This window comes from Bombus flavifrons, chromosome 13 (genome assembly GCF_040668555.2).
Source record: "Bombus flavifrons isolate JBK064 chromosome 13, iyBomFlav1_principal, whole genome shotgun sequence".
NCBI lineage: Eukaryota > Metazoa > Arthropoda > Insecta > Hymenoptera > Apidae > Bombus > Bombus flavifrons.
Window position 1 is genome coordinate 9,149,095 of NC_138454.1, and position 20,214 is coordinate 9,169,308.

The following is a 20,214-nucleotide window of genomic DNA, read 5'->3' on the forward strand; positions in this document are numbered from 1 at the left end:
GAGTTCAATCGTGCTGACCTTTCTGCACTCGCGACAAAAGAGATTTACATCGAGGCAAACTAAAAAGATATACATGGATTTATATATTGTAGTATGGTGGACGAAAGGCCTAAGAGATACCGGGTGAACCATAAACAATGTCGCGAGGAAGCCGAAGTGCCGACAGGCCCAACAATGTATCGTCGGTCCTTCGATCGAATAGTTACGTGGAAAATCCACTGCGTGATCCTGGCCACGAGCGGTTGCGGAACACGCGCGTGGCGAGGCTAAGACAAAAGACAAAGGGATGCTAAGGGAGAAAGACGAATTAACAGTCGGTGTTAGTTGAGAAGTCAGGAAGTGTGAGTTGAGAAGCCAGAGAGTGTGAATCGAAAAGTCAGGGAGATAGAGTTGCTGGTGTCAAGTCGGAGACACAAGAAATCACGAAACCGATAAATCTCCGGTGATCTCGCGTCGCGGTTCGAACGTTTCACGAATAAGGTGAAGAAATTGGACTTTATATATGATAATAGAATTTATTGTGCAAATCCAACAGAGTGACGGTTCAAACTGTTACAACAGAATGATTCAAAGCGTTACAAGAGACTGGGTCAAAATGTTTTAACTGACTGGGGCGAGCGCTTTTATTTTGGAGGGTTTTTATACTGAGGTTTTAGTCCCTCTGGAGGGGTTGTCGTCTGGTGTATCTCAGAGGCACCTATTCCGTTACTATTTGTTTATTGTTTCGATGGCTGTGGTATGCAGGATGTCTAGCCTATCCTATTACTGTTTCTGAGCGGGTGGTCTTCTTGAGCGTGTGACACTAGCATTGTCGAGAAAGTGTGGTCCGCGTGAGACAGAACGTTGGAACCGTAGTGACGAGAGTTGGAAAATCAACTATTTAGTTGTCTTAATTATAGTACGTCATTGTGATTAGTTCACGTTAAACAACCGTCGTTTCCTGTTTAACCAATATCTGTTTAATCCATTTATTGTAAATAAACTAATTGTAGTAAGATCCTACAATATAACAAGAAGAATTCGTATTATATTATTCGTAAGAAGGAAAGATGAAAATCCGCGCGAAAATTACAGAAGCCTCAAACGTACAAACAAACAGTGGTGAAATTAGACGCGAGATCAGAAGAAAGAAAATGGAAGAATACCTTAAGAGGTAAAAAATACGTTTCGGTTGGGTCAGCGTTCGATGGAGAAAGTAGGATGATCGAATATCGGCGAGTGAAACGAAAGTTCCAGGATGATACATGGTCTGTGGAAAAGACGGGTGAGCAAGGGCAAAGACAGGAACGATGTTTCAACAGTTTCGTGGCAGAAGGCCAGGGCAACCGGGCTACAACATTACCATACGTTACTCCGTTCGTTGCATCCCCTGTTTTCCTTGCGTATTCCTCCATACACCGTAGCGGATGCAACTACACCAGCCTCAAAACCTGACGACAGTTTCCGCCAGAATTCCAATGTACTCGACGAACCGTACCTCGTTCCATCTTCCGTCGCCCATCCTCGTTTTGGAAGCTTACCAAGGCAAATTGACGCTTGTTACTTCTCGCTTTCGAGATTTCGAAAATATCAGGAAATTCTCTTTTACCAAATTCTCGCTTACGTAACGCGTCAGGATGTCAGGCGCAACGCGAATCCGCCGAATGAATCTTATCACAGCGTATAAATGTTTCCTTCGTACTTGTTGCGATTTGACACAGATAGAATTAACCCCGAAATTTGGCGCGCGTGTTGCTCAAATATTTACAAGGATTTATCCTGTTCCGCGTGTATTTCGCGTGCTTCGATCCCATCTGCTTCCGATCTCCAGAGGATTCTGATGGTTGCGTTGCATCGCTTTCAACGAAGGCACAAAGGAGTCTGTCCGCGTTTGCTCGATCTCGGTTGTCGGAATAAATTCAGCAGTAGACGTTGCAACGACTTGAGCACGACGGAGGATGTAGGTCGAGAAACAGAGGCGAACGGAGTTCGTAAGCGACGTTCTAGGTAATCGATCATGTTTTAAAGGTAGAACGACGACGACAGGGATGGTACCGCGAGTTCTAATTGCCTGAGTTCCGTTTTTAAGCCGAGACGATTTTTGAAGCTGTAATGCAGAGGCAAATTTATTCTGGATTTTTTTCCATCCTATCGTTGCCATGTACTCGACGATCGCAAGTATTTAGTATCACGACGAGTCGTTATCCATTGGAAAAGTATTAGGTTACTCAAAAAGTGCGTAGATCTCTGTAAAACGATGAAACGTTCGAACGAACACTACTCTTGATCGACGACTAAAAAGAATTAAAAATGTCGTATCGTTGATACGAGATTTCTCTTCTATTTCTCTTGTATTCGGTGATTTGTACACGGGAAATTTTGAATCGTAGCTACGATGTTCACTTATAGCGCACGTGTTCTGATTCATAAAACGATAGTCCCTTCACAAATTGCCTCGTAAGTCGTTGTATCGATCGATATGGCAGCGTGACGAATATTCCCTTCGTCGGGTAGGGATCCATTTCGCGATCCTAAAAGCAGAGCCCAACAACGTACACGGGCGGTCCAGGAGTCCCGCAAATGGTGCCGCCGGGAAACTTGGCGAGTGTACCTTCCGCCTGGCGGTTCTTGATCGTAATAGACCCTTGTGGGTGTTCAAAGCACAGTTACCAAGTATCGGTCGTTCTCTCCGCCGAGCATAAAGGGAATCCCACGACCTTGTCAGCAGATATTGCGTGGAACGTCCGACCATTTCCTGTTCGAAACAAACGGAACACCGACTACAGTCGATAGTTAATATACGAACAGTTCGATCATTCGCTCTCAATATGTCGTATTCGAAGGATTGGCAATGCTTGTATACAGGAAATAGTTCTTCATATAAGATTACTATTTCGGTATCGAAGTCACACGACGCGATGTTCATTTTCTCGTCAAACGAATTCTTCCTTTCTGTCAGTTACATTCTTCTTTCCTTCAATTACGTTCTTTCGTTGTTTCGTCCAAAAGTATTAATTTCGCGACAAGTTAGAAAGATTAAATTCCAGAAAGAACCGTGTAAAAGGGAAGTTTTTCCCGTGTGATATTGCTAAGAGCGTAGCTGGCTGGAAGTGCGCGCGATTTCTACAAACTCAAACGTTTAAACGGCCATTCAACGAATTACGTATGTATCGTACTTCGTCATTATCACAGCTTTTAATGGAACGAAGCTGGGTCAGTCTGGTGGCTATAACTCCGGCGCGTTAACCTACACCCCTTTTTCGGAAACTCTATCTACCGTGTTATTCACCGGGTTTCGCAAAACGTCGGGGCTATTTTCGTGCTACGGAAAATGAATATTTCCCTTACTAACGAGCGCTGCGATTCTCGTCCAGAGAATCACTCGTGAAAACTCAAAACAAGTGGAAAAAGAAACTCGAAAAATAGGAATAAAAGGAGGAAAGGCGGAAGAACAAAATGAGGAGAAATACGAAACAGATAGAAGAATAAAAATAAATTCGGGTTTCGTGGAAAATTCAAAGGGATCTGCATTTTCGAGGCTGGAATCCGCTCGGTTCGATCGTGAACGAGATTAATCGTTCTTGCTGTGGCTGAAATCGAGCGAACGAGATCAAACCGATTGACGACCAAACGAATCAAGCTCTCTCTTTCTCTCTTTTCCATCTCCCTCTCGTTCTCTTCTTCTCTATATCCAGCCAAATAAATATTCATCGTGCATACGGCAAGGGATGCGCGATCGGGTTGATCCGATTGGCCGAGCGGAACTCGCTAGCTGCCTCACAAAGGAACGTTGCAGGCCTGTTCGTTTAACTTCTGACATGGTCGATCGATAATTATTAACGCGAACAACGAACATCGGTGCAGTAAACGTGGTCGCATCAATGGCGGCCCATCGTTCGAGGAAATTCCACGTAATAAACTTTCGAGGTTGCATAGATTTCGAGAGGATAGCGAGAAAATTATACCAACCGATTTGCAGATCCTTTCGCCTTAATGGAGTCTTGCAACGTTGGTTTTACGCGTCCTATATGATTCTGTGTATTTCTGCAAACAAAATTTTTGAAAATTCTTCGTTGGAGTTTCCTCGTTAGATAAATAGATATCCTAATTTCCTAATAAATAGATATCCTGATATCCTAATTTTTACACTTTCCATGTGAATATTTTCGACACGCTAGTCTCGCGTGATCGTGCAACAGGATTTATTCCCATTTATCCATCAACACGAGATATTTCTTTATTAATGCCACACGCAATTCGTTCGTTTGTTCGAAATATAATTCAGCTGCGACAGTTTCGTTAAACCAGCGAATTATTCGTTGAATTATCTGCTCGATATTCTATAAATTTCTATCTAACCACAAAGTAACTTTAACTCGTTAAATAGGAAATACGAGTAAATAAGATCGATCTGTTGTTTTAATCCGACGTTGCATTTTTATCTTGCATTTAACGATGCAACAATTAAAACGAACTCTTCTAAACACAGTCCAAATATAAAATTCTATTCGATGTCATACTCGTACGTAACGCCTCTCTGTGTGAGATACATTCATCGAGTCAAGAGCAGGGGCTAGAGAAAAATTTATTTCGGTGAAAGAGGGCTGTTAGCAGAATAGAATTCGATTGCACATCGAGATCGCGCGAAAACCTGCGCCACGAACGGTGATGCGGCATCGCGACGCCCGACGCGTCGTCCTGCAAAGCGAAAAATGTTGTAGCAACCAACGGGCCTCGCTGAATTGAAAGTAGATGGATCGGAATGGATGCTGACATTGTGCTTGGAACGATCTTCTTATGAATCTACGCTGAATACTTCTCCAAGAAGAGGTTTATTCGGTCTGCAGAGACGTTCTATCATAGAAAATTAGATAAAGATAGAATATTATGGAGGTGAATCATAGTCCTTTAAAAATAAAAATATTTTTTCCTAGCTTTGGAAATAACAAAATCTCTTCTGTGTTTTCAGGTTCTTGCTGTCGCCATTCAACTCGTGACAAGGGACGAGAAGGTATTTCTAATTCTAATCTATCGCTATTAAACTCACAAGAAGTTTGCATTTTGACTATTAATTTGAATACGCGATTACCGTTTAATTTCTTAGAGATAAAACTAGATATCGGGCTTCGATCGATCGCAATTTCACTTCTTCGTGATTCGAGTAATTCGTGTAATTTTCTGAAATAAAAAATATTTTCAGTTTTCGCCCCTTTACGTGTTCTATCATAACTGGCTCGTTTCGTGTGAAAGCGTGTTATGTTCTCCGCATGCACAGGCAGCATGTTATCCGATCACCGATCCGATTATCGATTCACCGTTCGCCTATGTACGTGATCAGTCACGGATAGCATTATTTTCGCGTGGCTCGCTCGGTTTACATTGTGTACGCGATTTTCGTTAGCCGGAATATTTCTATGGCGATCCATGTCGCGTCACTGATCGCGATTGTTCATGAAAAATGGACGGAATAGATGGATAAGCAGCCGTCCATTGTACCATGGTTTTGTTTAAAAATCCGCGTGTTTGCCATTATTTCACCGTATTTCACGCATGGAAAAAGTGAAAGAGCGTTCACGTTTAGCTGTACCGCGTTCCTTTAATCGTTTTCAACCGAGTTATATTTTTTCTAACGTTGAACGATGTCCGAAGTTTGAGCAAAGTATGAGCAAATTCTCGTCACAGCAAAATTCATATTTGTACGGAGCTAAACGTAGAAACAATCAGGCGAACCATTTCCGTAAAAATTACGCTCCTTAGATTTTGTGACAGTAGCTTTAATAGTAAAAAAAAAGAAAAGAAAATAGAAGACGAGAAAAGATAGGGAAGAAAACGCAGTAGGAAGAGATACACTACGTCACGGGACGCGACGAATTAAAGATTCTTCGACAGTTAAGCGTATCGCGATGAAACAAAGATGTTGAATTATTAATAGAGGAACAAGTTTGTGGAGAGAAATTCTCCGCGAAACGAAACCGTTAAGCCGTATCGTTGTTCCACATTGATACGAAATGAAATTGAAAAGTCGGCCATGGCGGAAACTACTCGTTGAAGGATAGTTGTAATTAGGAAAACTTGGTTCTCGTAATTTCTCTTCCCTTTCCAAAGCTTTCAGAGAGCTCTGTTTATTCTTTCCTTCGGGTTACTTAATTATTTAAACGTTACTGCTTTACGATCAATAGCTTTACAAGCTTCACAGGGTTTATTTGAATAAATTTTAACAATGGACCTGGTTAGATACAAATTTTTAGCCAAACGTTTAGTAAATGATCAAATGAAACAAATATAATTTTCTAATCCCAAATTCGAATATTTCTAATTCCTGCGACGAATTGAACCCCGAGATATCGAGGGTTATCATGGATTACCAATCTGCTCTGTTCTTACGTAAAAAAGAAAGAAGATGCCAGAAATTCCAAGGATAAATTCGCGCAAAGTACCTTGAACTTTTTCAAGTCTCAGCGAGTTCTTCGAGTCTCGAAACTTCTTCCGTTCGATACTTTTTCTCGCGGCTTCGTTCTTCCATCTCCAAACGACGTAAATCGCACGACTTAATTTCCACTACATCCTCGACGATTCTGAAATAGCAGAATTCTCAATGCAAGTGCCAGCGGAATTATAGCGAACTTGAAAAAATTCGATCGGAAGTCGAGTAATTTCTCGAACTGTTCAGCTTTTTATTTCACCATTGTTTCGAGTACTCGTGGTAGATTTATATATCTGTTACCGATTACCTCGATGGCCGAAAACGCTTCTAAAACCGTGACAAAGTTTCACGAATGTTAATTCGCGAGGAAATTCGGTCGCCTGTTAAAATGAATTATTCATCCGTCCTCCAAGGTCCTTTCGTTTCTATTCTCGTCGCAGTATCCTGTCGCTGTTTCCTAAGGGTTTCAACTCTGCTTTATCTTACCTTTCGCGAAGCTCCGTTCACTGTACTAACCTAACAGCCTCGATACGATACTCTTCTAGCGACTGTAGAAGAAGAAGTTATTACTCAGACACTCTCAGAATATCCTTTACGTATCGCACAAAAATCATCGACGTTTCTCTACTCTGTCGCAGGTTACAAAATTATACTGCGAGGATACAGATGCTCGTCTGTAGGGTGATTCGTCGACGAACGACAGACGCAGAAACTTTTCGAAAGCGCGAGTAGGCGGAGATGATTACGTCACGTTTTCGATGTCGCTTGTGGCTTCGATTTACATTGCATCCGCGTCGTCTCGCCTTCTACGCGATAACGAGAAGCCGATCGAATCCGCGACAACTTGGACAAATACTTGCACGGCAAATTTTCTGTAGAAAATGTAGCAGTTTCTTCGTATATATACAAAAGAAATGTTTAGTTGTTTCTTCTTCTTTTTATCGTAACGAATATCTTGCGAAGATGATTGGCTATAGAAATGAAGCAAAGTTAAGAAAATTATTCTGGAGAAAAGGAAGGGAAAGTTTGGAATTCCTCTGTGCCACGAGTAATTATAGGTAGTGAGAAACTTGGGATGTTACGAATTCCTCTTATCTAATTTAGCATCGAATCGTCCCGAACTCGATTAAATTCCTGTAACAATGTTGTAAGCCATCCTGTCCCCATTCGTCCCGTTCATTTCCAATCAGATTCTTATTATCGGATTAATAACAAGGATCAAGCGCTTGCCGGTGGAAAATCGAGCGAAGGAATTAGCCGAAGTTGTTCAAGTGGCCCGGTAAACGCTTCACGAGTTCCTATCGAAATTTACCCGCCATACTTCGTCGGATTTAGGTTTGCAGGATATTAATAAGCTCGTTGAAAATCTGGGATATTCTCTGCTCGAAACTTGAATCGTAGATAAACGGTAGCCCGCGTTACATCGTCGTTGCTCCATAATTTCCTCTTTGACGTTTCTCTGTAATTTTTGCTCGTTTTATTCGCCATGCTATCTTTAACTGTGTTACCCGATTCCTAAGCCAGGTTTATCTACTTTAAACCGAAGATCCAACCACTGGATGCAACGGGACAGCAAAGAGAAATTTCGCTGCGCTTCTCGGAATTTCGTGTGTGACTTTCGCCAGTTTAAGAAACGATATTTGCTTCGAATTCTAATTAGACTTGACGGCTCTGATCTCGACGTAATCGTCGAAATAAAACGCGTAGAGCGTTACTTCTGTAGAATATTCCGCTATCTCGGTTATCGCTATGGAAATTGCAATCGTGACTTTATATTTCTGACGATGCAAATCACACGAGCGTGCGATTCAGCTATTACGCGCGTAATATAATACAAATAGTAATATTAGGAATAGCTGCATCGCACGCTCGTGTGCACCACGTCATCAGCAACATAAACCTGCTACATTTTACGTAGAAATCAAAATACTGGTAATTCGAACTGATACGCGTTTATAAAAAAAAAACTTGAGTAAACTGTCAAACAAATCGTATGAGATCAAACAATGTTACAGTATCGAAATTACATTTAAATTGAATTATGAAAGTATCGCGTAAAATATGCATCGGACAAAAAAATTGGATTCTTCTCGTTTCCCGTATATTATCTGTTATTTTAAATAGGAAAGCGGATACAGAAAGACATGTATTACGTTACAACGAAGACTGGCGAAGGGTAAAACCACTACTAGGATAGCTAAGAGGTCCATGAACAATGGTGACGTTGAACAAGATACAAGAGACACGTGGGTAGGAAAAAGATACGAGAAACTGAAGGTCCCCGGTGAATCTTTGATAAATGGACAAGAAGTCGTATGTTGAATAAAACGTTGAGAGAGGAAGTCAGAAAACCATAGGAAATCTTTTTTTTTCTCGTGAAAGAAGAGGGCGATTTATTTCGTTGAAGGGATAACTCGTTAAAAATAGAAATAAAAGGAAAAGTAGAATCGTCAAGAGGAACAGACCTTTTTCGTAAATCTTGCGTGAAACTTGCGAAGAAATTCCGCGAGCCAAATCGACTAAGTTTGGTCGATGGTGCGTTTAACCTGGACCGATCGAAGGCGAAGGATTACGGCAAACGATGATCACGGTAAACCGGAATACGACGTTCCAGCCTGGATGAGGTCGTGAAATTAACGTGGAAACCACGTTACAACGACGCCCGCTACTCGGTGATTACGTTAAACACGGTGATTCGACGACTGGAGGGACAGGTTACAGAGCTCGTGACACGTTTAAAATCGTGGGATTAAAGGATGAAACGGATGGCGAGGCGATTACTACGAGTATAAAGGACGTGGGAGTACCGACGTTAAAAAGATGGATCTACCAGGGAATTTTGATGAAAGAATAGCGAAATGGATGGTATTGGATGAAACGTAGAGGCAAAGCAAAATATGATTATATCGTTAAAAGTATGATTGTTAAAAATAAGAGTCGAATAATTGTGACAAAGTGAGGGAAGAATAGCCTTAAAACTGTAATCGCTAGAGATAACATCTTACGAGGTATTACAAAATACAGTGGTAGAATTAATTTGAATAAGGGTTGGAATTCACCAAGGTCTACGAGGTAGCGAGAAGGGTTGTCGATTTTCGCGTCTGGCTATCTCGAGTCGACTCCGGATACCTCGGTTACTTCTTTTCTCTTCAATAATTCAATTCTTCTCGTACTATCAAGGTCTTCTTCCGCCATAGGCTGAATTCCAGTTTCTTCCACTTAAATTGCGCTTAAAAAAAGAATTTCGAAGTAGTTAAAAGGGCAAGAGGAAGAAGAAGTTTCTCTCGAGGACAACAAAAAAGTTCCCGATACTTGTAATTTCGAAATTTCTTCTTCATCTCGCTTTAAATTTCAAGTTTCGCACTTCCTTTCTCACTCTTAAAAGGATTCTCTTCCAGTCCTGCAAAAAAGTTCGAAAAATTCACAGCCCGACTCAAGGTAGAAAACAAGTTCTTGAAAATTATTTTTAGAACCTAGAGAAAGTTGTATCCGTCTCAAGGATAAAAAACGAAAAGGTTGAACAATTCATCCGTCAAAGAAACAGAGAGAGAGAGAGAGAGAGAGAGAGAAAAGAGGTATGCCCAGAGGTATACTTGATTTACGCACCAGGGTTGAAATTCCGGCACCCCGGGCATGCTTGAGATATTAATAGAGCTTAATTTACAAGGCCGAGGAGCTGCAGAGAACAAGCCACCAGTCGGCAGGATCAATGCGTACCTTACGTTCTTGCTGTTGGACCCCGTTCCCCTCTCCTTCCTTTGGCTCCCCGCCTCCCTTCTGCCCTTCGCTCCTCGCCTCTCTCCTTCACCATACCCATTCTTCCCTATTCCCAATGTTTCCCCTCGTAGAATTTATGGCGTATAATCAAGCGTGTTACGTATCGATGCCGCTCCGATTTGTTCGAATCTCCTCGCGCTGAAATTCATCGTTCAGGTCTATGAATATGACCAAAAATTCCACATTCGATCACAGAAAGACTCTTCGCTGTTCTGACTGGTTAATCGGTTGCTTAATTACGTCTGCAAGTATCAGAGGAAATAGAGTCGCGTGATGTTCTGCAAGTTCTTCGTTCGACTTTGTCGAAGCGTACTGCGAGTTAGAAAGAACAGCGAGAAAGTACACCGGAGCTGGTTGAGCGTGGTATAAAATTAACGATAAAGATTATGAGCGACAGCGAGTCAACGGTAGAGAAAACGGCACGCTGTGCCATTATGGCTCGTATTTCATTCAGCCACGCGATAAAGCTAACCGTTGAGAAGCATTCGCGTGCCGACAACCCTTCTGTTTGTCTAACCCAATTCGACAACGAGTTATCCACGGTATAAGTCAGACTTATGTTTATGTATTTACAAGATAGTCAATTGATAATATTCATCGTAAAAGTGGGATGATCGGGAATCGATATTATCGATATTAATTAATTATTAACCTGGTAAGTATCGTTTGATAAGTATCAGTATCGTATCGTTCAATAAGTTGAAGTTTCTGTAAAATTCCTATAAAACTTCATTAGCTCCGCGATCCATTTTCATGTCGCTCGTAACGATATTAATGTCATTTATATAACTACCCACCTATTACTTACACAATCGATTGGCACGGACTATTAACCGCATCTCGCGTGCGCTGTTTCATAAAGCGTCCATAATCAGCAGGACGCGCTCTCGATCATCGTTCATTACAGGGCTTTACGTAATCCTAAACGAGGTTTCTGCACAGAACAAAGGAGAGCCATCCTCGTTCGTTTCTTTTTTCTCCAGCTCATCCTCGTTATTCCGTGACTACTACGTTGCTTCGCATTCACGTGTCTCGCGAAATTCAACTTCCTACCGGTTGTTAAAGTAAAAAGTAATAAAATAAAATAAGTCAGAAACACTTGACGAAGCTTTTGAATATGAAAAAAGAAACTAACGTTGCTTGTACTCACGTATCGAGATTGGGTTTCTTTCCCCTTCGAGGAGAACAAATTCGGTAAGGATCGTTGAGTGTATCAATTTGCAAATAGGTAGAACATTTACATTTACTATTATTGCTTAATGCATATGTAAACTGGGTCTGATATTTATGACAAGATAAAAGAAAATGCTCTCTTGACTGATTCTACCATTCTTGCTAGGACACGCTATGTACTTACGTTCCACGTTTAATTTCGCTTGATTTCTATTCTTTGTGAATAGCAGTCTGGGTTCACGAACTCGAATCTCTCTCTTCCAACTTTTAATACAGTTTGTACGTGTACGTCGAACTCCGTCGTATATTACGTTTAATACGGACAGATTAGTATGATATATCATCGACAGAGGACGATGGACGGCTATTAAGGAGGCGCACCACTTGCTCTCCACTCCACTCGGGTGCTAACAATTTATCTCGACGATCGCTTGGATTATCCACACAGTTGCTACAACGTTCGAACACCGCCTCCATTAGGGAAAATTCACGCGTACAAAAAACGATTTTTCTGCTTTTTGGGGAATTATCGGAGAGTATCTATAACTGAGAGCTTCTGAAAATCCGACCGATCGAATTTCGAATCTATCGTTAAGAGAATACAACAATGAGCTAACAAATGTACCTGGAGGCAAAAGAAATTGGGAAAGAAGAACTTTTCTGCAAATCACTTTCGATAGTTTCACTGCAAAAGTTGTTGATCTATTGTACAATAATTTTGAAAGGGTAGGAGATAAAATTAATGTTTGAGGAGAAATAACTATTACGAGGCAAGTTAGTCGATGATTTTCAACTAGTTCACGAGTGGTTGTCAAGTTATTCGCGCTGTGGCGCGATGGCTTAACGTCGGAATTATGGTTGAAACTTGGGCAGGCGAGAAGGAAACGCGTGACGAAGCGAGTTGTCGGGCAAAATTTATGGAAACGCTCAACGGCCGCTTAATTTCAGTTAATTCGCGCAATTAGCAACAATCGCGCGTCGCTAAACTCTCCTCGTCGTTCCGGCGACTGTCAGCTCAGCTTCGTTCCGCTTCGCTTCATCTCGATCCTTCTCACGTTCGATGTTTTGTAAAAGAGAAGGAAACGACGCTGTTGACGAGCCCTTCGCCGTCGCGTTTACGATCCGTGAAATTATTCTTCGTACGGTTAACAGTGCTGTCGTATCGCTGAGTTACGTGCCTGAAAAATTCTTCCTATCTCGTCGCTCTTTTCTTCGATATCCTCTTGCGTAATTAACGAGAAAAACTGCAATACGAGCATTTCGAAATATCAGACAACGCGACGAGATAAGAAAATTCTCGTGTAACGAGCAAATAAGGAATCTATGAAATTATTATACGTGCGTAGAATTTTTACAAGTTTGACGCGGGGTCAGGAGAACGTAGAATTCGAACTGCTTCTTCTTCTCCGAGAAACAAAAGACATTTTACCGAAAATCCAATATAAGCCATTTCTACAGCAGTATATTATTTCAGTAGATAAAAGTTGAATTAGAAGGATTTCAGACGGCTGCCTGACTAATACCAGATTCATACTACTTGCATCGACTTACACACAATACAGTACAAGCTACTTCTACGGCAGCACGTCACTACAGTAGACAAGACTACGGGAAGAAAGTTGAATTAAAAGGATTTAAGAAAGTTGTCTGACCAACGCAAACTCGTTTCACTCGCGGCCGACTTTCGCTCGTATCGTTTCTCCGACATAAAACCTCGCTATATCGAGTAAGAACATATCGAGCTGTGGAAAGAATCGAGGGCAATATAGACGCGTTGTGTTTTGGTAAAAGCACGGTCGAGTGACTTTGCCACGCGGAATAATTGCTTTGAATTTCCTCGTTTAATCGTATCTCCGGAATTCAGTTGTTATCGCATCGCTGTTTTTCCACCCCGATGGAATTTTCGCTCCGCGGAATTCTATTAATATTCCTCATCGCGCACCTAAACAAGAACTTCATTTTACATTCATTGGCTCCGCTATTACGCGTACAACGTACTCGCTTCCGCGCGTCCTATCGGCTGGATTATCCACCGGCTGAACCGTTTCGATTCTTTGCCTCGTTCCTTGCTTCGAACCTTTTTAAATTCTCTTACAATCGCGTAAAATATTAATGTAGTCTTGCAAAAACGCCTGTATTTTTCTTTCGCATGGTTTTAAGAGGCGTGGCGCTGTAATTACGGAGATGTACAAAAAGGAAAAGACAGTGCACTTGGCCCGAGCTCTGTTAATTCTGTGCGTCTTTGTAATGTAGAGTCACACGAGTCAACGAAGGATTTGAATCGGGAGAGACTCGTATTATTATGCCTTGGAATACCAACGTTGTTTTTGGTTTGCTAAGTTCAAAGGTAAACGAACTCCGGGCAAAATATTATCGCCGTTATTTGTAATCGTCAACCGGAGTTACATTTCAACTTTTTCTAATAACACTTGTCGATACAAATAGACGAACGTGCTCTCTTTAGGACAGTCATATAGTCGAATAGTTGAAGAATTAGAGTGTTGAGAATTGTGGATCTTAATTGCCGAAATAAAAATAAAGGAACACTAAGGTTACATTTAGAATTCATATTAAATTAGTTTTAGATTTATTTAATAAACGATTTCCAGGATCTTCGCCGATATACATTTGCACGCGTCACAGCACTCTCTTTGCCTGTTTTTCGAGACACCGCGCACACACATACTTCCACGCACTCATATTCACATACGTGTGTTACTACTACGCGACCAATCTAGTCTAGCACACAAAATTATACATATCTCAATATAGAAAGTCGAATAGTAGCATTGAGCGAGCGACATATACTATCACTATACTTGTACTTAAAGTGATTTTAATATAATTGACTGTTACAATTTTAGCACTCGTCTGTTTATTAAACAAACCAACACGTTTAAATTTCGTACGTGTTAATCGAGAAAGATGCAAAAATCTACTGTGACTTTTTTTTTGGAACTCTAGAATAATCGTTATGTGTGTGTTTATGCTCAGAATTTATAATCAGAAAAGAAAATTGATGTAAAATCAGGTACATAATCCGTACATGAAATTAACGCAGAAACGCGTGAACCAGTTTACAATGGTCTCGATGATCGAATTATAAACTGTTAGTATCAACGTCACGTCGAACAGCCTGTTACACAGACGTTATCGTGCTGTTCGCGTTACGGTATCTGGACGATAAATCATTTCCCCCTCACTTCCCCGCTCCACGCGGCACCAGTGTCTTCATAAAACACCATAACATCGCCTCGAATGACAACGTTACATCGAACATTGGAAACCGACTAATTCACCATCTACCGCGTATCCATCATCAGCGTTTCTATTTGCAAACTTGTACTTTCGAGTTTGTGAAATAGATCGTGTTGAAAATTTTAATCAAAACTGCAGAGAACCGGAAATGGAAACCAGGAATTCCATCAACCGTGTATCGTTATTATTTCCATTTCGTTTTCCAATTTTCGAAGATGCAGAACGTAGAACCTTTGTTACAGCGGAAAAGTAATTTCTACGTTTAAAAGGGAATACAGTGAAAAAAGGCATACGTACGAGGTTCGTGAATTGCTGTATGAAAAATAAATATCAAGAACAAATATTCATCCATTGTCGTCATCGGTTCGATGCAGACTCGGTTCCTCGAGTTTCAAAAATTTCATTCCTGCTTTTCATCGATCGCCAGCTATGCAAAAGATTCCAAACTATCCCATCTATTTCGCGTAACCGACTGAACGATTAAAGCTTCGTGTTAGTTCGTGTAAAAGAAAAAAAAAAAATAGAAAAGTTTAACCACCTGTGAAAAGAAATGGCAAAAAGTTAGAGAACAGGTTGTTTTGTAGCCTCGAAATAGCGAATAATCGATGTATTGTAACAAGCTTGTTCTTATATTAATTTATCACTCGCCTCTCGTTATAGCGTAACAAAGACGAGTGGAAACGATTCAAAATCTATGAAATAGGATAGAAAAAATAATCAAAGCCCGGAGAAGGAAGTTCGAAAGGAAAAATGCAACTGAAAATCACGCAAGCAGACGTTGAAAGACGCGATGGTATTCGATTACTCGTTTGACAATTTCTCCGATGGATTTCGTTTCCAGATTTCCCTCCTCTTGAAAGCTTTCTTCTCGAACAAAAGATGATCTTTGCGCGGTCGGTCCTCCGGTTTCGACGCGAAGCCAACGAAGTCTCGGTGCATCGACGATGTACGGTAAGAAAATAGACGCGAGCTCACCGACTGCGTGGGACGAAGCAAGGAACAGTTGGCTCTGTAACGTCTTCGCATCTGCACGCTGCCATATTGTCTAACTATGGTAGGAGCAAGATCACGAGCCACCAACTTTTTCTCCAGAATCCTGCTAACTTCTGCGTGGGGATTTTAAAATTGCTGCTCGTTGGAAAGCTCGCCACGTCCCTAGGATTAATGCAGCGACTCTTCTGATAACAGAAGAGTGGCGAAATAGATCGGATTGACGATACGCGAAAAGGAAAGAAGATTTCAAGTTGGCGTAAAGACAGGAAAAATTCTCTTCTCGCTTATCAGGCAGCGACCACTTTGGCCAATAATTTGCTAAAGTTGAACACACGATTGCCATTGGTTGTTTCATCGGAGAAATTCGCCAAGAAGTAGCGAGCATTAGAAGTAGAATAATGGACTTAAGAAGAAAGACCATCGAGCACGATAAGGATCGATTAAGTGGACCAATGGAGAACCGAACTGTGCTGCCGAATCGTTCGTTAGAAGCCAATAGTCTGGTGGAAGGGCTGTGGAACAGGCTAGACTACCAACGATGTCGTTAACGCGATCCCTAAAAGTTGCTGGAATCGCTGATGAAGCAAACGGAGGATACAAATGATCCGAACACCGAGGCAGAAACGATTCTTTAACTACTTTGCCGAAAGTTGAAGATTGTATTCGAAGAACAGGCTCGCGGAGTGATCTCGAAGTTCTGTTTGCAGAATTTAGGAGGCTCACCGACCGCTTTAATGGTTTTGTTCGGACGAAATATTTTGAGAATAGACGGAATACTCGAGAGTAATCGAAGGAAGATTCGACAGGAAAAGATTAAGAATTTTTCCTTTAATTATTTCTGGCTTTAAACGCTTTTACGTGGTTTATTCTTGTACGTGTGATCATTTGGAACTGAACGATTCCAGTGAATTTGCTTTTTCCAAGTTTCGTCTGAAAAGAATTGGACAACAATGGAAATTTGCTTGTTCCAACTTAAAAATTCTAATTTAACAGAGTACAATTTCTTAGATGAGATAGAAACCCGAATTCCGATTCTCCTTCTGTAGTTTCTGTATTTTCTAAAGTCGAAAGGTAAATTCAAGGAATAAACAGCTTTTGAGGGAGGAAGAAAAAGAAAAAGACGATCGAAGAGAAGTGCCAATCCTTAACGAAGTGTTCCGCGACCACGAACAACCACAGGATCGCGAGAATCGCTTTTGTTCCTCGCCTCTATTTCCGACGTTCTCTGGTCCGCTCGTTCTAGCGGAAAAGGATTCCTTGAAACGGAAGGAATCAGCACCGTTTTGGTTGCCAGTAGGCAAACGTCCAGCGGAGATTCACTCGAAGAAACAAGAAGACACGTAGCTCAAGACTGGCGTGAAACATAATCAACGAACCAATGCAATTCTTATGGATTTCGCTCGATAAGATGGTAGATTCTTAACGAAGCTTCTTCGTCGACGATGCTTTTTAAATATTAATAAAAGAAATCAATATCTTGCGGTTGAGGATGTAGCAATAAGAAGAGGAATATTAGTAGAAATTACAACGAAAGAAGAAGAATCTATTTACGAAGAAATAAAACTAACCAAGCAAACGGTTCTAAGAATAGCTATAACCATAGGTCGTGAAACACAAGACACCTCGCAGCACCAGTCCAATCTAATTCTCTCATCCTTTCGTATCGAGGATACGGGTATTTTCCATCGTAGAAAGTACGCGATATTACTGGAAGACAGAGAAATCGTAAGTGGATTAAACCAATGAACGGTCAGACAAATGGAGCAAGGAGCGTAATCTATTAAACAGTGAAACAGGATCGCTCGTGATAATGCAGCATGTAAAGATACGTTGCGCAAGAGTTAGCATTTTGCGCAGAACTGCAACAACTTCTGGATTCAGCAGCCACTTTAAAATTCGATTAAACTTTTCACCCAAGTTCCTCGAAACTCCACCGTGTATATTAATATTTCCAAGCGTTCGAGCTGTTCAATGTGTCAGCGAGAATTAGAAATATTCGTTTCAAATAAATCTGATTCGACCATTGGTTGACACGGCTGATTAACCGGAGGGCCATTTTAATAAATTAAACCATTGTCCTATAAATAAAGTTAAGTGGCCATTAAGTATTCGAAAGCAAACTTGAAATTCTTATTCTCGTCTAAATTGCAGAAACTTGTAGTTTTTTAATTTAGGAACTAAAACTCACCGGCCGTGAATGTTTCACCGTGATGTGACAGGTATAAACGCAATTTTATAGTAGAAATCCTTCTACCCCGGAAATGGAAATAACTTGCAGCGTAGGAGGAGAACGTTGTTTCACACGATAGCAGGTGTTCGATGGTCGTATCGGCAAACAATTTTCTAGCGGAATCGCCTTCACCCGGCAATTTTAAGTTGCCAGGGTAGCAGATTTCTTTGCCGAGCCATGGCAGCCGTTCGTGAATAATTTAACGCTAAATGACACCGTTAAACGAAGCTCGCATACTCTCGTGAAACACGGCCAATTCCAATCTACCGCCAACTGAATTATGCAACTGTGGTCTTTGTACATACTTCTTCGCGGATAATTTGTCGAATGGAGAATGCCAGTTAGAGGATGGTGAACGAGAATCCCTGTGTCAGTTCATTTAGAAATATCACTCGTGCGCTATTTTGAAAATTAGCTCTCGTTTGAAAATTAGGCAAAAAATTCGTAACCGATACGAGCAAACTATAAACGACGCTACATTTTTGACAAAGTATCGTTCGTCGCTTTTCGAGCGATGGTGAAATTTTAATTTCGCTCTACTTTATATCGCGATGAACTATCTTTCCTGTCGCTACTACTAAATACCTGCGATTTTCGAATGTAAGTCACGTCCACGTGGAATTACATCTCGACGTATCAGAATCTAAACGTCCCAGCTATCTTGTTCAGGCGACGCACTAACAGTAAGATACCCTCGATTAAGTTTGAACCCCGAAGAAGTTGTAATGCTTAAATCCCGTGGTGTCAGAACGTAATTCATCGTGGACGCGGCTCGCAGTCGGAACACACAGCAGAAAACGCTTCAATCGATTGATTTTAAGTCGTTTCAATTTTTATATCGTTCAACGATAAAACTAAAATTCTGAAACTAAGTATCTATTTTCTATGTAATTTTCAAACCACGTGTCAATACGGACGAGAATCAAAATCAGAACTCGCCAATTGCCGCTCAAAAAACGTTTAAAATTCTCTAGTAGAGCCGAATTTTTCTTGCGAACAGAGAACTTCATTTTATCAATGTTTTTCTCCAGCCGTGAAAATTCGTCGTCTAACGAAGCAATTAGCGGATCGTCAGCCACGCAGCAGCGATTTAATTTCACAGTTGCGCCCGACCGTCCGCACAGTCTTTAGCTGCGATTCCGCATGTTTAATTCAAGAGGGTCGCGCAGGTCTACGGAATGCGAAAACGCGATACGAGTGAGTGACACGTGTCAAGGTCGCGCACGAGCCTCGAGAAACCGAGCTACGCAACTGTGTCCTGTGCTTGAGCTTTAACACATCGAACGTATGTCCACGAGTTCGTAAAGTGTAGTAACGTTCTCGTATACTGTGACGAAAATACGTGAAGGAAAAGGAGATTGCGAATACGTTTCTCGCGGGAACGAGCTTCGCCCGTCGTCGAAATTCTCCGCGGTCAATTTCACTCTGAAAGCCTAGCGGATCGCGGAAGCAAGAAATGGCCCCGCGTGGTTGCATTACCATGTCACGTTCAGAGGGCTGATGACTGCATTTGCCTCCGCGAATGGAGGATTTAGTTTCGACGAGCATGGAGTTTTGGTGTTCCAAAGAGGAAATATCGGTGGTACGTTGGGGTAGAAGTAGAACTTGTGGAGTTTGAGTAGCGGTCGAAGTAAGGTGTAGTTTGTGATTGAGCTCCGAGAGTTAGGAACACGCGGAAGGACCAAGCGTTTGAGAGTAAGGACGAACGTTCAACTGGACACACGTATTTGAATGTGTTTTTAGAATGACTGGATCGAGCGAAAGCCAGTTCGAAACGGTTCGAAGCTCGTGCTGTTGGATTTATCGATGTAGCGAGCATATACCCAAAAGACCTTCTATTCTTCATTTTATCATATTATCATAAGTTATGTATCTTCTGTTACATGTACCGTAAACTAAACGATAATAACGATATATATCATGCACTAGGAGAGAAACGGTATGACCAACGATAGGGAGTTGCACGAATAAGAAATAAAATGCTCCAAGTAGTATTGTATGGCCAGGGTCGGACAAATAGCTTGATCGCCTGTTGCTGCAATTTACGACTGCCTTGATCCGGTGCAACAGTTGAGGACAACCGATACAGTCTGTTTAACGCTTGATCGCTTGCTAATGATGCTATGATCTTGGTAGAAAATTCTTCGAAAATTCCACGTTTCCGCTACGACCGCATCTGCGAGACACCAGGTGGTGGTTTGTTACAGAAGGTAAAATATTGCTGTACCTGGATCGAAGTGTTTCCTCGTTGCAAGGTGAGCCCATTGCTTCTTCGAAACGATAATCATCATCCTCTTATTATAATAATAATTTTAGTTTCATAACCCTGAGATAAATCAGCATGTAAAATCGTGTAAAAGCAGGAAGAGTTAGGAGCGAT

The 20,214-nt window shown here is 41.3% G+C and overlaps 1 protein-coding gene and 1 long non-coding RNA gene across 4 annotated transcripts in view; one reads left to right on the forward strand and one right to left on the reverse strand.

Annotated features, from left to right (window-relative positions):
* Positions 1-20,214, forward strand: part of LOC138186001 (uncharacterized) — a 132,372-nt gene that overhangs the window by 68,828 nt on the left and 43,330 nt on the right. For all 3 annotated transcript variants that reach the window (XR_011174766.1, XM_069125410.1, XM_069125411.1), the window contains one exon: positions 4,949-4,990. The gene's annotated coding sequence lies outside the window, so the exon portion shown is untranslated. The remainder of the gene's footprint in view (positions 1-4,948; positions 4,991-20,214) is intronic.
* On the reverse strand, positions 9,579-10,372 carry LOC138186080 (uncharacterized). The gene is made up of 3 exons (XR_011174795.1): positions 10,121-10,372; positions 9,716-9,803; positions 9,579-9,632 (listed from the first exon to the last, which is right to left on the reverse strand). It is a non-coding gene; the product is annotated as an uncharacterized LOC138186080 (long non-coding RNA).